We start from the raw sequence: 16,300 nt of genomic DNA, 5'->3' as shown, positions 1-16,300 counted from the left end.
GAGTAAAATAATTCAATAAAACAGGAAAGAGACATTTCCAACTATTTTGAAACTAAAATTCTATAAATGGTTCATGAACATGAAAGACTTCTTATATTAATTCACCACATATAGTATCTGCCAAAACTCTGATCAAAGAGATGTATTCTGATCAGTTGTCTGCTAAAGAAAACATGAGATTCTAACAACATAATTTTTTAAATGATAGATTATCTTGTTTTCAGAGCAGGAAGATTGTTACCAATTATAAACCACTGCTGACTGCTATACTCTGTAAACTGAACTAATTTACATGAATTTTTTCCCAGCCATTATTTGTGCATCTGAGATATCCAATAACTTCTCTGGAATTCTAATATAATCCCCTTCCTTTCCTTCAAACTTGTGCCCATTGATTTGCTGAGGATACCAGTAAAGAGCCAGTATTGACAAGTATGGACAACTGTCACGGATGGTTTTGCTTCTGCAAGAAAAAATAAATAAAAAAGATTCTGCTAAAATGGCGAGTATTTACAACCATATATCCACTTAAATGTATTACATTGGGATTCTGCTCTTTATACATAACAATGACATTACCAGCCCAGGAGCACTAGGTAAAATTTGCTCAGTTCCTTTATGGTTAACTGTTATGAACTTTTCCACAAAACTTTCCACATCCTCTTGACTAATCCTCCCTGTAACCTAAAACAAGGTTTTGTTGTTGTTGTTGTTTTTGTTTTTTTTAAAGCTGGTTAATGGATATCAAGATACAATCTATGGCTGTAAAATGTACTTTTCTGTTTTCGTCACATCAGTATTGGTGGAACAGGGTAAGAAAAGGGTATTCCCACTAAACTGAAGCACTGTTTGATTCAAGAACATCTTAAACCTTAGCTATATCAAGAGCCATGTTTCACCTAGAGGGTACCTCATGCCTTTATAACCCATAAAAGCATTTGAACTAATATAACCATTTGGTAAGAAAAACGGCTCTGAAGAGTGGACTTTATTCATTTAATAGTTCAGATTTGAAGATCTCCTAGGTATGATAAGATCCTGTGTGCAATGAAATTACTTTCAAACCTCAATATGTGTCAAAATCACTTGGAACTTGGCTTAAAATAGAGCTATCTAGTTTATACTCAGACTTACTAACTCAGAAATCTTACTCACAAGAGGGGGTTGGCAGTCCTAGGAATCTGGATTTGTAACCAGTCACCCAGAGAATCTGTTGCAACATGTGAACCCATTATCATTGCAAACAATGAAGAGAAACAAAGATAAATCAGATCTGAAACATGCCTTAAAAATTATAGAGAACATCAGGTCATTAGTATAAGATTTATGCATTAAGTGTTTAAGTTACATGGACCACACAGATGTAGAGTATATATAATTAGGCCACTGATCTAAATGATACCTTGCCAAGACACCCTAAGCTAGTAAATGAAGAGAATTTTAAATGAAAGATTTGAGAAACAAAAGGAAAGAGCAAAGGATAACTTTTTCCTCTAACTATATACCCTTCTCTAAAAAAAAAAACAAAACTTTTCCACAGCTTAAATGACCACAATTGAATCTGCACCTTCAATTATCTATACCTAACCCACCATTTATCCAGAGCTCTAGGTCCCAGTGTTCTATGAAAACACTTCAATTTCCATGGGCCACACATGCCTCCACACAACTTGTCAAAAATCCAATACAGTCTCCCCACTCAGCTTCCTAAATCATCATTGGGACTCCCCGCTTAATAGCTGCCACTACAGAACCCGTGACCAGGCCACAAAGCAACTAAGACCAATGAAGTCCACCCCCCATTGCTGCACAGACACATTTTAGGCTCCTCCACCTGTAATCTACTGAGAATCTGACCAGTCAACACTACCATAGATTCTTCTATCTTGGCAAACCAACATTATATCACAATTATATCACAATGACTCACCCCACCCTCAATAAAAACCAACCCTTCTTGGCACCTAACCTTTTATATTGATGCCCTTCAAATGCACTCATCTTGGTCAATTCCATAAGCTACTTCATACCTAGACTTAAGTGTGGGGGGCACATTAATATGTTGATCAATTGTTAATGTTGAATGGCCCCTTTACTAATTCACTGTGACCAACCTCAGTGGTCACAGTGAATTAACAATAAACAATCCATGACATTGGTTTTATTTGGTTTTCAGGTGATTGTTCTGAATTCCATCATTTTTGACATTATCCTTGCTCAATTCCCACATCTTCTATTCTCAGCAGATGCTCTTGATATTGCTTAAGACAATATATAGATATGCATAATTATGGTTATCTTTGTCTTTGGAGTTACTTAAGCAAAACAAAATAATAGTGATCTCTCTCATGTTTTATTTTCCATTAATTTGAACATTCATCTTCACTCAAGAGTTATCCCTGATGTAGTCTTCCCCTTGCTTCAATCCTTCCCTTCCTCCTACTGGAGATTGAACCCAGGGGCACTCTACCACTGAGTTACACCTTCATTCCTTTTAATTTCTTTTTATTTTTTAAAACAGGTCTCATGAAGTTGCCCAGGCTTGACTGGAACCTACCATCCTCCTACCTCAGTCTTACAAGTCTCTGGAATTACCACCTAGTTTTCCTATTTCTTGCTTTCCCTCTTCTTTAATTTCAACAACCTCTTCAACATGATGTTTCTAAAATACCAAATCTGATTCCTCCCCCACCCCTCCCTCCCTCTCTCTCTCTCTCTCTCTCTCTCTCTCTCTCTCTCTCTCTCACACACACACACACACACACACACACACACACACACACAGAAACATTCTGTAGCTTAAGTGGGAACTTACTTTAAACAAATAAGCAATCGTCAGAGATTTCTGAAGACAGAATTAAAGACATATATCAAAGGTACTAAGAAGAAACTGCTAATCATTGGTCTCAGATAGACATCTAGGAGCAGTGGTAAAGAGAAGAAGCCTCCTGAAATGAGGCACCTGTGAAGTTATCGATACCTTGCTTATTTTTCAATAAAAACCTCAAAGACTGGGACTCACCCTGCAAGGTTAAAGGAATAGTACAGGGAAAAAGGGTGCTGGTTCTTTGTCTTAACCTTGTCACCCACTGGCACTCATGTGGAATGAAAGTCTGAACACCTAGGATCCATGAGGTTGGAATGGAGTTGTTACAAAGCAGGACTGTGGGGTCAAGTAGCCCTGGAAGTGAGTCCATACTTCATCATAGACTGGTGACCAATGAAAAAATAAATAAATAGAAGGGAGACCAGTACAATAGAGGATGAAAAATGGGAGGAGGGAAGAGGGGAGGTATACTGGGGATTAAAATGGAGGAAATTATATTCCATGCATGTATGACTGTGTCAAAACAAACTGATTGTTATGGGTTACAATGAACTAACAAAAACATTTAAAAGAACTATATTAAAATATAGTGTATATATATACACTATACTTTATAACATATATATGTAACTATTATATATAAAACTCTCTCTCCATATATGTGTGTGTGTTGTGTGTGTGTGTGTGTGTGTGTATATATATATATATATATATATATATATAAAACCTTTGGTGAGGATTAAGTTGAACCTTATATAAATTTCAATATTATAATGTTATAATGTTCAATATTATAATTCACTCATATTCTTCAATGTAAAACTATGTCAAGACTAGAGCAGAGGTGTACAGTTAAGATCACTTATGTTATTATTTATATCTTCCTCTTCCTGATAAAAAGGCTACCACAAACCTTTTTATGTCTGTATTAACCATCTCTTTTAACTTTGCATTTCCTGGGACTTAAAAACTAACATTAAAAGTTTTAGGTATTCAACTGGTATTTTAGTTAACCTGCCAGAGTTCATAAAGGGATCTATAAATAAAGAGATGATTTAAATTATTATATGAGTTTTTAAATGTAGTCTTCAGAGTATCTCTAAATTTCAATGTAATAAACACTGATGACAGCATTCATTGAGAATAAATAATAAAATTGTTAAAAAGTTTACATAAACTTAGTCTTAAGCAGATGGCACTCATTAAATAATAGTTATTGTTGTTTTATTCTTTTCAGTCACATACAACACCAGGATACACCCTGACATAAACACAAAAGCATGGAACAGAACCTGCTCCAATTCAGTCTCCAGCACTCCCCACCTCTGCTCCCTCTACTCCACCTATTCTTTTTCAATCCATTTAGAGTTTACTTTTTTTAAATTAGCATCCTGTGAATACACCCAGTGCCAGGAACCACCATGCCACATCCATGCATACTCATAAAAAACCTCAGTCATACTCATTCCACTGTTCTTCCCTTTTTCCATCTCTTCCTCCTTTTAAATCCTCTTCTCAATCTCAACTCTACTGATGTCTCCTATATTTTGATGAAATTCATCTTACTTTTTCCCCTTTCTCTTTCTCCTTTTTTAAAAATCCCTCATTCCTTATTTTCTATTAGCTTCCACCTATCAGAGAAAACATTCAACTCTTGACTTTCTGAGTCTGTCTTACTGCAGTTCCATCCATTTACTGGCAAACACCATAATGTCATTCATTTTTATGGCTGAGTATTGTGTATCTGTACACAATTGTATATATATACCACTCAATTGTGTACATATACCACCTTTTCTTTATTCAGGCATCTATTGAAAGTCATCTAAGTTGGCTCCTTAGTTTGACTACTATGAATTGTGCTCCTATAAACATTAATATGTTGCATTACTATAGTATGCTGATTTAAAATATTTTGGACATATACTGAGGGGTGGGAAAGCTGGGTCATATGGTGGTTCTATTCTTAGTTGTTCAAGGAATTGCCACACTGTTTTCCGAAGTGGTTGCACCAATTTGCAGTCCCACCAGCAATGTATGAATGTACCTTTTTCCCCACATCCTCATCAACACTTATAATTTATTCTGGATAATTGCCATTCTGACTGGAATTAGATGAAATCTCAATGTAGTTTTGATTGCATTTCCTGAATTGCTAGAGATGTTGAACATTTTTTTCATTTATTTGTGGACAATTTGTATTTCTTCTTTTGAAAAGTATCTGTTTAATTCTTTTGCCCATTTATTGATTGGGTTATTTGGATTTTTGGTGTTAAGTGTTTTGAGTTCTTTGCATATTCTGGATATTAACACCCTGAGGAGCAGGTAGGAAAGATCTTCCTCCATTCTCTAAGCTCCCTCTTCATGCTCTTGTTTCCCTTTGAAGCAGAAACCTTTTAATTTGATACCATCCCATTTATTGATATTTTTAGTTTATTTCTTGCACTTTAGGAGTCTTGTTAAGGAAGTCATTTTCTTCTAGCAGGTGCAGGGTTTCTGGTCTAATTCCTCGTTCTTTGTTATACTTTGAGTTAATTTTTGTGCAGGGTGAGAGTCTAGTTTCATTCTTCTACATATGGACTTCCAGTTTGCCCATCACTGTTTGTTAAAAGGGCTATCTTTTTTACAACATATATTTTGGCACCTTTATCTTACTATCAGAAAACTGTATTTACATTAATTTGTCTCTATGTCTTCTACTCTATTCCATTGGTCTTCATGCCTATTTTGGTGCCAACGCCATGCTGCTTTTGTTACTATCCCTCTGGAATATAATTCTAGATCTTATTTCCTCTGTGAAAATCAAGTTGAATTTCAATTTCCAGGCATGTTCTATTATTGGCCACTTTTATGTTGTCAAACAAAATAAAACATTTTTTTAGGTCTCTAAATGCACTGTATTTTATTTTTTTCCTTCTCCTCTGGCTAGCTCCTTGCCATGACACTCCAGCCCGAAGTTCAACAGAGTATGAGAGCTGTCTTTGGAAGCACAAGTAATAGCATATAAAAACACTCCTAGGGCTGTGGCTATAGAGTTCAATGGTAGAGCACTCACTAGGAAAACTAGGAATAACAGGAACATATCTCGACATCATAAAAGCTATCTATGCTAAGCCTCAGGCCAACATCATTTTAAATAGAGAAAAATTAAAGACATTTTCTCTAAAAACTGGAATAAGACAGGGAGGGATGCCTTCTTTCACTACTTCTATTCAATATAGTTCTTGAAACACTGGCCAGAGCAATAACACAGATGAAAGAATTAATAGGATACACACAGGAAAAGAACAATTCAAACTGGCACTATTTGTTCATGATATAATTCTATACATAGAAGACCCAAAAAGCTCCACCAGAAATCTTCTAGAAATACTAAATGAATTCAGCTAAGAAGCAGGATACAAAATCAACACTCATAAATCAAAGGCATTTCTGTATAACAGTGAAAAATCCTCTAAGAAAGAAACGAGGAAACTACCCCATTTACAATAACTTCAAAAAATAAGATAATTGGGAATCAACAACAAGAGATGAAAGATCTATACAATGCAAACTATAGGTCCCTAAAGAAAGAAATAAAAGAAGACCTTAGAAGATGGAAAGACCTACTTTGCTCTTGGATAAGAAGAATTAATATTATCAAATGACTATACTACCAAAAGCACTATACAGATTCAATGCAATTCCAATCAAAATCCCAATGGCATTCCTCATAGAAACAGAAAAAGTAATCGTGAAATTAATCTGGAAAAATAAGGGACTCAAAAAAGCTAAAGCAATCTTTAGCAAGAAAAGTGAAACATCACTATACCAGATATTAAACTATACTACAGAGCAATAGTAACAAAAACAGCATGGTATCGGCACCAAAACAGACTGGTAGACCAATGATACAGAATAGAGGACACAGAGACTAACCCCCCAAATTACAATTATCTTATATTAGACAAAGGTGCCAAAAACATGCACTGGAGAAAAGACAGCAACAAATGGTGCTAGGAAAACTGGAAATCCATATGCAACAAAATGAAATTAAATCCCTCTCACCTTGCATAAAAGTCAACTCAAAGTGAATAAAGGACCTAGAAATTAAACCAGGGACTCTGTGTCTAATAGAAGAAAAAGAAGGCCTAATCTTCATCATGTGGTATTAAGCCCCAACTTCCTTAATAAGATTCCTATAGCGCAATAATTAAAATCAAGAATCAATAAATTGGATGGAATCAAACTAAAAAGTTTCTTCTCAGCAAAAGAAACAATCTGTGAGGTGAACAGAGAACCTGCATACTGAGAGCAAATTTTTACCCCCTCACACACTAATCCCTGGGGTATATAAAGAACTCAAAAAGAATCCGAAAAAAAAAAAAACCCAATCAACAAATTGGCCAAGGACATGAAAAGACACTTCTAGAAGAGGATATAGAGTCAATCAACAAATATTTGAAAAATTATCATCTCTAGCAATTAGAGAAATGCAAATCAAAACTACTCTTAGATATCATCTCAGTCCGAATGGTAGCTATTATAAAGACAAACAACAACAGTGTTGGCAAGGATGTAGGGGAAAAAGGCACACTCATACATTACTGGTGGGACTACAAATTGGTGCAGCCAATATGAAAAGCAGTATGGAGATTCCTTGGAAATCTGGGAATGGAACCAGCATTTGACCCAGCTATCCCTCTTCTCGGTCTATAATCAAAGGATTTAAAAAAAGCATCCTACAGGAACACAGCCACAACAATGTTTATAGCAGCACAATTCACAATAGCTGAACTATGGAGCCAATCTAGATGCTCTTCAGTGGATGAATGGATAAAAGAAATGTGTCACATATACATAATGGAATTTTACTCATCAATAAAAGAGAATAAAATCATGGCATTTGCAGGTAAATGGATGGCATTGGAGAACATAATGCTAAGTGAAGTTAGCAAATCCCAAAAAAACAAATGCTGAATGTTCTCTCTGATATAAGGAAGCTAACTGATAGAGGGGTAGGAATGGGAAACATAGGAGGAATAGATTAAATCTAGATAGGGCAGAGGGGTGGGAGGGAAAAGAAGGGTCAGGGGACTAGCAAGGATGTTGGAATGTGATAGACATCATTATTCAAAGTAAATATATGAAGAAACGAATTGGTGTCAACATACCTTATATACAACCAGAGATGTGAAAATATGCGCTGTATATGTGTCATAAGAATTGTAATGCATTCTGCTGTCATTTGTTTTTTTAAAAATCAATTTAAAAAAACACTGGCAAAAAAGAAAATGTAAAAAATAAAAATGAAAGAAAGAAAAAAAGAAATGAGAGAGTATATGCTAAAAAACCAAAACCAAAACTAACAATAAAACCCCAGAATGCTTCCAGTGCATACTGTGGAATCATACTGTGGAAGTATTGCAATTTTATTCTTTGACTCATATGTATTATGGGACAAAAGAAATGAGCATTTATGAGACATGAAAATTAAATTATTCCCTCTATGCTTCCAAACCAGAGTTATCAATGTGGAAGAAACAGTATTCAAAAAAAATAAAGATGATAAATAGAAGCTCTACTCTCAATTAAGTATCAATAAACACATGGAAGTATAAAGTTCATAAGCATGTATGTGTATACACACATAAAATATATACACACATATAAAGACGCGACAAATATGTAAAATATATACATATACACACATATAAAGATATAATAAGTAAATACTTATATATACACATATTAAAGTATATCCTCAAATCCTCCCATCCCCCTCCTGTCTCTCCCAGGTCCAGTGAAACTGAGGGGTTCCTAAGTGCTGACAGAAGAATGCAATAGTCACTGTGACCCAGCATGCCTGGTGCAGTCAGCCAATGACTGCACCTCCTAGCACCCTGGTGAGTGGGGCTGGTAGGTGGATGAGAGGCCATAGGCCTCCCACTCGGACCCCAGCCCCGCTGCCCTACCTTGCCGCCTGAAGGAAGCTGCCGCTGCCCCTACTGCCCCCCACATGGACCCCAGGCCCCCGCCTTACCTCGCAGCGGGAATGAAGCTGCCTCTGCCACCGCCCGGGCTGAAGCCCATGTGGACACCATCCCCACTGCCCTACTTCCCGGCAGGAACGAAGCTGCCGCCGCTGCTACCACAGCCCTAGCTGCCCCCACAGCCGACCTTGGTCGGGCGGCAGGACCGAGAACGAGGCGGCTGCGCAGGAACGAGAACGAGGCCGCGGCAGGACCGCGAGGCCGCTGAAGTCGCCCCCCGCCCCCTGGCTGCCACCCCTACGCTGACCCCAACCCTCCCTCTTCCTTACCTCATGGCAAAAACGAAGCAGCCTTCGCCACCCAGGCCGACACCCACAGGAGCCCAGACCCGCTGCCTTACCTCGAGGCTGGGACTCCGCCGCCGCCCGCCCCGCCGCCGCCCATGCAGACCCCAGCCTGGTGCCTTACCTCGCCGCCTGAAGGAAGCCAACGCGGCTCCCCTCCACTGTCCCCACGGGGACTCCAGCCTGGCTTACACTGCGGTGGGAAGGAAGCTGTCCCCTACGCGGACCCCAGCCCCTACGCCTTACCTCGCAGCGGGAATGAAGCTGCCTCCGCCACCGCCCCAGCTGAAGCCCACGCGGATACCATCCCCGCTGCCCTACTTCCTGGCGGGAAGGAAGCTGCGGCCGCCTTTACCACAGCCCTAGCTGCCTCGAAAGCGGCGGCGGCAGGAACGAGGCGGCGGCAGGAACGAGGCGGCGGCAGGAACGAGGCGGCGGCAGGAACGAGGCGGCGGCAGGAACGAGGCGGCGGCAGGAACGAGGCGGCGGCAGGAACGAGGCGGCGGCAGGAACGAGGCGGCGGCAGGAACGAGGCGGCGGCAGGAACGAGGCGGCGGCAGGAACGAGGCGGCGGCAGGAACGAGGCGGCGGCAGGAACGAGGCGGCGGCAGGAACGAGGCGGCGGCAGGAACGAGGCGGCGGCAGGAACGAGGCGGCGGCAGGAACGAGGCGGCGGCAGGAACGAGGCGGCGGCCGCCCACAGGAGCCCAGACCCGCTGCCTTACCTCGAGGTGGGAACGAAGCTGCCCCTGCCGCTGTTCCTGCTGTCGCCCATGCAGACCCCAGCCTCAAGCCTCACCTCCATGCCTGAAGGAAGCCGCCTGCCCCCCTCCACTGCTCCCACGCGGACTCCAGCCCCGCTTACATTGCGGTGGGAAGGGAGCTGCCTCCATGATGCCCTGGCTGCCCCCCAAGAGGACCCCAGCCCCGATGCCTTACCACGCGGCCAGAATGAAGCTGCAGCCGCCGCCCTGGCTGACACCCGCCGGACCCAAGCCCCACCACCTTACCTTGCTGTGGGAAGGAAGGTTCCGCTGCCGCCCCTGGCTGACCACCAAGCGGACCCCAGGCTCCTCCCCCGCCCTTTACCTCGAAGTGGGAAGGAAACTGCCCTGGCTCTTCCGGCCCCCCCCTGCGCCACGCGGACCCCAGCCTCGCTACCTTACCTGGCCTCTTGAAGGAGGCTGCCACCACTGTCCAGGCTGCCGCCGCTGTCTAGGCTGCCCCTCACGCGGACCTCAGCCTTTCTCCTTACCTTGCCACGTGAACTACGCTGCCGCTGCCACAGTCGCCTTCGCCGTCGCCGCTCCAGCTGCCCTCTACACGTACCCCAGCCCTGCTTCCTTACCTCGCTGCGTGAGTAGTTTTGCTTCTTTTTGTATAAGTACCCCACAATAGACTTTTGTTATTTAAGAGGGCTACAGGAAATCTTTGCCTGTTCTTATATTTAGGAATACAGTGACAAGGAAAGTGTGACTTTCTGCATGGGTGCACTCATAGCTATGTGAATTGAGTGCTTAACCCACCACATTCATTCACTGACTGCAGAACCATGTCCTGTGCACATGACAGAAAATAGGTGCAATATGTATCTCAGCAAAGCTAAAACCATCACCCATCACAGACTACCCCAACTTCTGAGAAAGTGTGAGAATCAGTGATCTTTATATTCTAAGGGTCTCCCTATCATATGTAACATAGAAATATATATGTGATATCATCAATTCTAACATGTGCCTTTTATCATCTCTAAAATCAAAATGTACCATCCAATAAATGATGTTTTCAATCACTCTTAGGCAGCAATTGTGATGCAATTATCATTGCTTGGGACTGCATGAACTTGTCCATTGCTCTTTATATTGTGATGTATGATAAAAATCCAAGAACAAATATGTTTAAGAAAATTATTTCAATAAACATAAAATAAAAATTCTAAGTAACAAAAAATATTATTACAGTTTAATTGGTAATGATTTTTCATTTATAATGGCACATAAAATGCTACATCTTTGAATTAACTCTTTAACTTGATATTATAATTTATGCCATTGTTTAGCTGACAACAATTTTTCTTAGAGGCAAAATAATGATTATATTATAATCAAACTTTCAATTTCATGTCATGGCAAAAGCACATACTAATTTTTAAGACTAGTCATTTATCAATTTGTTGACTATCTTAAAGAACTCAGAATTACTTATATAGTTAAATTATAGTTTATCTATTAAGCTTGGCAGTAGACATTACAAAATGTTTATACTAGATCTGGAAAGATGATTATAGCTAATAGTTCTTAAGCACTTACCATATGTCAAGCATTATGTACAGTTCTGTGCATGTCCTAGGACTTAATCCTTTTGCAGCACTATAGGGTTAATATTATAACTATCCCCACTCATTTTATATATTAAGAAACCGAGGCACGAGAGGCCAAAAAATTATCCAAAAGATACATAATAAGTGTGGATACAGGATGTACGTTAAGATTGTCTGACTGCAGAAACTCTGATCCACTTAGACACTATAGTTACAAATGTTTGTCCCTGCCCTTAAGCAACTAAGTCTAACAGAAGAAAAAATATACCAATTAAGTTGAAGGGTAATGTCATAATGGAGTTAGATATAAAGTTCAAGAAATGTGCAAGAGAAGGATCATGTAAGTTGTTTGTCACGACATATTTGTGTATCATTATCTAATAAATGTCTGTCTTATTAATAAATCTATAAGCTTATCAAGAGGCAGGGACTTTGTTGGCTCGTTGTTTGATCAGCTGTTGACCTAGTGCATAGCACTTAATTGTTTTCATTTTTGCCTCAGGGAGTAAGGAAGGGTAAAGAGGAGCAATATTTGAGTAGACACTCAATGAATATGCTATATGATATTTGTAAATTTAACAATATGTTTCAAACCTGTACAGTAAGCAACATGTTGGCTCTGCAATTCCAGTGCTCATAATTCATCCTAGAAACTATATGTAGTGCTGAGAATCGAACCTAGTGCCTCACACATGCTAGGCAAATACTTTACCACTGAGCTACAACAAAAGCCCCCTCATCCTAAGGAAATAATAAAAATTAAGGCACTTTGTCCCAGTTGCTATTAAGGATAGGTTTGTTAAGGTACATAGACTAATGTACCTTTTCCCATGAATAGATAGATGTCTGAGAGTTTGAGAAAGAAGGCTGACTCAAATAGCTTTTGAATTAGCTTCATATTTTAGTGTACATGTTATACCTGTTCTTCTAATAATTCCATAGATAATGGAGATTAAGTTATGCTGCCAAATATATTAGGCATTTCATGCACTAAAAAAATAAAGCCAAACCATTATCTCATTATAACTCTGCTCCTAAAATTATCCTATTTGTTTATGGAATTCTGTAACAAATTTATGTTGAATCATTGCACCTGAAAATCTCATAGTACTAGTGACTTGGGGAAAGAGATTGGGAGTATGTGGTAATAAGGTTTGAAATTTATAACTGGCCATCTTAGGCAATAAACCTAGCCAAGTTTCTTAAAAGACAATTTGAGACACTAATAAAACTTCTGCCAAAATAATCTTTTGCAGAGCCAAAATAACTATAGGTATGATAAACTGGCCCTAATACATGAACTTATGAAACAAACAGACTATCTGTAGTTCTGATATTGCTGTTTGCTTGAAAAGTATGCATGGGAGAAAACAATATTTTGTATAGAAAGTGGCAGAAATGCAGACAGGCTTCCAAATGATAATAATTTCTATTCACATAGAATTGTATAATTTCTAAAGATTCTTCACAAGAAAATTCTTTATTTGGTTTCTATGGTTATTTAAAGAAGTCACTTCACTTTTCGGTAATGTTATTTCTTTTTTTTCTTTTCTTTTTCTTTTTCTTTTTTCTCTTTTTCAATGCTGGAGACTCAATTCCAGGGCCTCATGCATGCTAGGTAAGTGCTATACCACTGATGCACATCACAAGCCTGATAATACTCTTTCTTAAATAATTTTTTTATAGCTCCAACAGTGTGATAATAAGGTAATTTGAGAGAGAATTCATGATTGGTTGATGAGAAATGATCATCATGCTGTCAGGAAATATAAGGTAAGTCAGTACAATGTTTATATCTGAATTTTTTTGTTTCTAATTAGCATATTTATCTCTGCTTCAGATTCTATATCATTATCCTTCAAGACTCCACTTTACATATATTCTTAATGTTATATCCTCTAAATAGAAAATTGGAAACCACAATAGTAAACACTGCATAAGAGGAAAATTTGACCTCTTAAAAGGAAAGAGTTGTCTACTGAGACTTGATGTGAACAAATGAATATTCATTCAAATAAACATCTGTTACTTCTACAAGCCATTGCAGTAAATCAGTTTTAAGAGGCTGTACAGAGATGAATATCATATCATCCTCCCTCACCCCAAATCAATCTCTTATAATAGAATCTCTTTGTTTGGATTTCATATAACACATACTACATTAAAATACACTGTAGTTATTTAGCTCAGGCAACACAGAGCCTGTGCATATGCTTCTGATAACAGTCCCTAATGGCTGTTTGTAATTATTTGGTATTTGCAACACACAACTTAGGTGAGTTTATTAAGTTTTATGGTTGTTGATGCTGCAATGTTGATCCTCATTTGCAGTGTCTTTTTAGTAAGCAGGTACATGTTCTTGTAGCAAATTGAATACCTGTGCACACACATATACATGTGTGTGTATATATATATATATATATATATATAGAGAGAGAGAGAGAGAGAGAGAGAGAGACACACTCACACACACATATATATACAAGAGGAAAGAGTTGCTTTGCTAAAGTGATTACATCAGATTTAGTTATTAATTCAAACTTTATTTATATTGGACTAGGCACGGATTGCCAGGTGATGCTTGGAATTTTCCTCAAACAACAACCTTACATGACTATTATTTGAATATGCTAACATAGTTAATGTACAAATATAATTTATTAGTATCTTATGTTCTTTATAGGAATTAAGAAATTTCATAATTCTACAAACTATTCTTCAACCTACATTATGGATGTTTTGTGAGATAGGTAGATAGAGTAAGACATTAGCCTTTGGAGATTAAGTTCAACCTTTATCCTTTCTTGCCTTCTCAGACTTCAAGTAATGCAGAGGAAATTTCCATGCCTCTAATGATTTCTTTCTGGCAAAAAGCTCCCATTTTGTAGGCATGTAGAGGCAGCATTCAGTCACCAGTCCTTATGAGCATAGAGAAGGCACTTAGACCACTGGAGATTTCAAAGATTATAGAACCAATGTGTTAAGAACCATGTACAAATACCAAATATTTAATTTTTATTGTACCACATAAAGACATTGCTAGCATTTTTTAAAGATTTGCTGCCTACCATACATTTTTTCCCTGTTTTCTTTTTATACTGTCTTTTATATTTTATTGATTTTTATAGTGATATGCTTTGATTTCTCTTTCTTTTCCATATATTTAATTGATTTCACTCAGTCTTACTTAAAATATTGTATAGTTGTAACAGTCTTCTTCAAACTAATAAAAACTAAATTGCATATAAAAACCACATTATTAATCATTTCCATGGACTTTATATTATTAACATCACAATTTATATCATTTTGTTTTTTTTAGCCAAGAATGTATCTTATACTATTGTTTTAAGTCTTTAACTTTTATACTAGAATTTAACAGCAATTGCCACAGTACTGTTAACAATGATATATTACTGTTACAATGATATATTATTCTATTCTTCAATAGAAAGTTTTATACTTACCTATGCATTGGTGGTGCTGTTTAGCTTTGGTTTGTTTCAAATTGAAGAAATCTCTTTAACATTTCTTGTAAGATTGGTCTTGTAATGATAGACTTCTTCAGCTTTGTTTGGGAATATATTTATGTCTTCTTCAATTTTAAAGGACAATTTTGTCAGATATTACATTCTTGGTTGTTGCTTTTTACCTTTCTGCATTTTGAAAATGTTCCACTGCCCTTTTGTCTGCAAAGTTTCTGCTGAGACAGCCATTGACTATCTTGGGGAAAATTCGCTGTATGTGATATGTCACTTTTCACTAGCTGCTCTCACAGTTCTCTTTGTGACTGACTTTTCACATTTCAATTATAATTTCTCTCAATGTGTAATTATTTGGGTTCATCTTATTTTAGATTTCTTTGGATTTCATAAGTCTAGTTGTTCCTTTTTTAAAAATTTCAAAAGTTTTTTCCCCATTATTTTTTTGAGTAAGTTTTTGGGTCTGTCTTTTTTTTCTTGGACATTTATTATATATATTTGTCTACTCAATGGTGTATTCACCAAGCTTCCTTCATTCTTTTTCACGTTTTTTCTTTTTATCCAAATAACTGGGTAATTTCAAATGACCTGTCTTCAAATTCAGTGATTCTTCAGCTTGATCTAGTATGATGTTTTGATGCAGACTGAATTTTTTTGGTAAATTTTTCAATGTAGTTACTGTTTTCTTTAAGGTCTAGACTTCTTTTAGCTCACATGTATCTTTGCTAAAATTTTCATTTTCTTTATTCATTTTTTCCAAGTTAATTTTGAACACTTTGCCAGGTAACTCATATATTATGTGTCAGTAAAATTGGGGTCTTGAAGTTTCATCTTGTTCCTTTTGGAGAGGCATGTGTTCTTATTTGTTCATTTTCCTTGTCTCTTAGAGTTAATACCTGCACATTAGAAAAAGCAACCATCTTTTCCAGTCTTCATTGTGAACGTCTAGAGCGTTCGGGTCCCTGGGTAAGGATCATGAAATAACCAGGACACAGGGGATGCAGAGCAAAAGCAGCAGTTGCAACTGCATGCTGAGGTTTATTTGCAAGTTCCTTTTATATTTTTCTTCTAACAAAGCAAGCAATTCTTCAATAACATTTTACCCTCACTGCCCAAATATCATGCCTCAGCAGGTACACAGAACTAAATTCAGATCGTTCCTGTTCATTTGATAAGTACCCTCTTAAAATTCTTTGTAGACATTATCTAATACCCTGAGGATGCATTTGTTTCTTTAGAATGTACTGTTCCCGGGACAAGTATGCAGGAAGCTTCTTCCTCTTGGCCAAACCATGCAGAACTTGTGACTTGCGATAAGGGGAAGAGAACTTTTCCTCCTCCTAACTGAGGTTTGC

Source organism: Ictidomys tridecemlineatus, chromosome 3 (genome assembly GCF_052094955.1).
Source record: "Ictidomys tridecemlineatus isolate mIctTri1 chromosome 3, mIctTri1.hap1, whole genome shotgun sequence".
Lineage (NCBI taxonomy): Eukaryota > Metazoa > Chordata > Mammalia > Rodentia > Sciuridae > Ictidomys > Ictidomys tridecemlineatus.
This window is presented reverse-complemented; position numbering follows the sequence as displayed.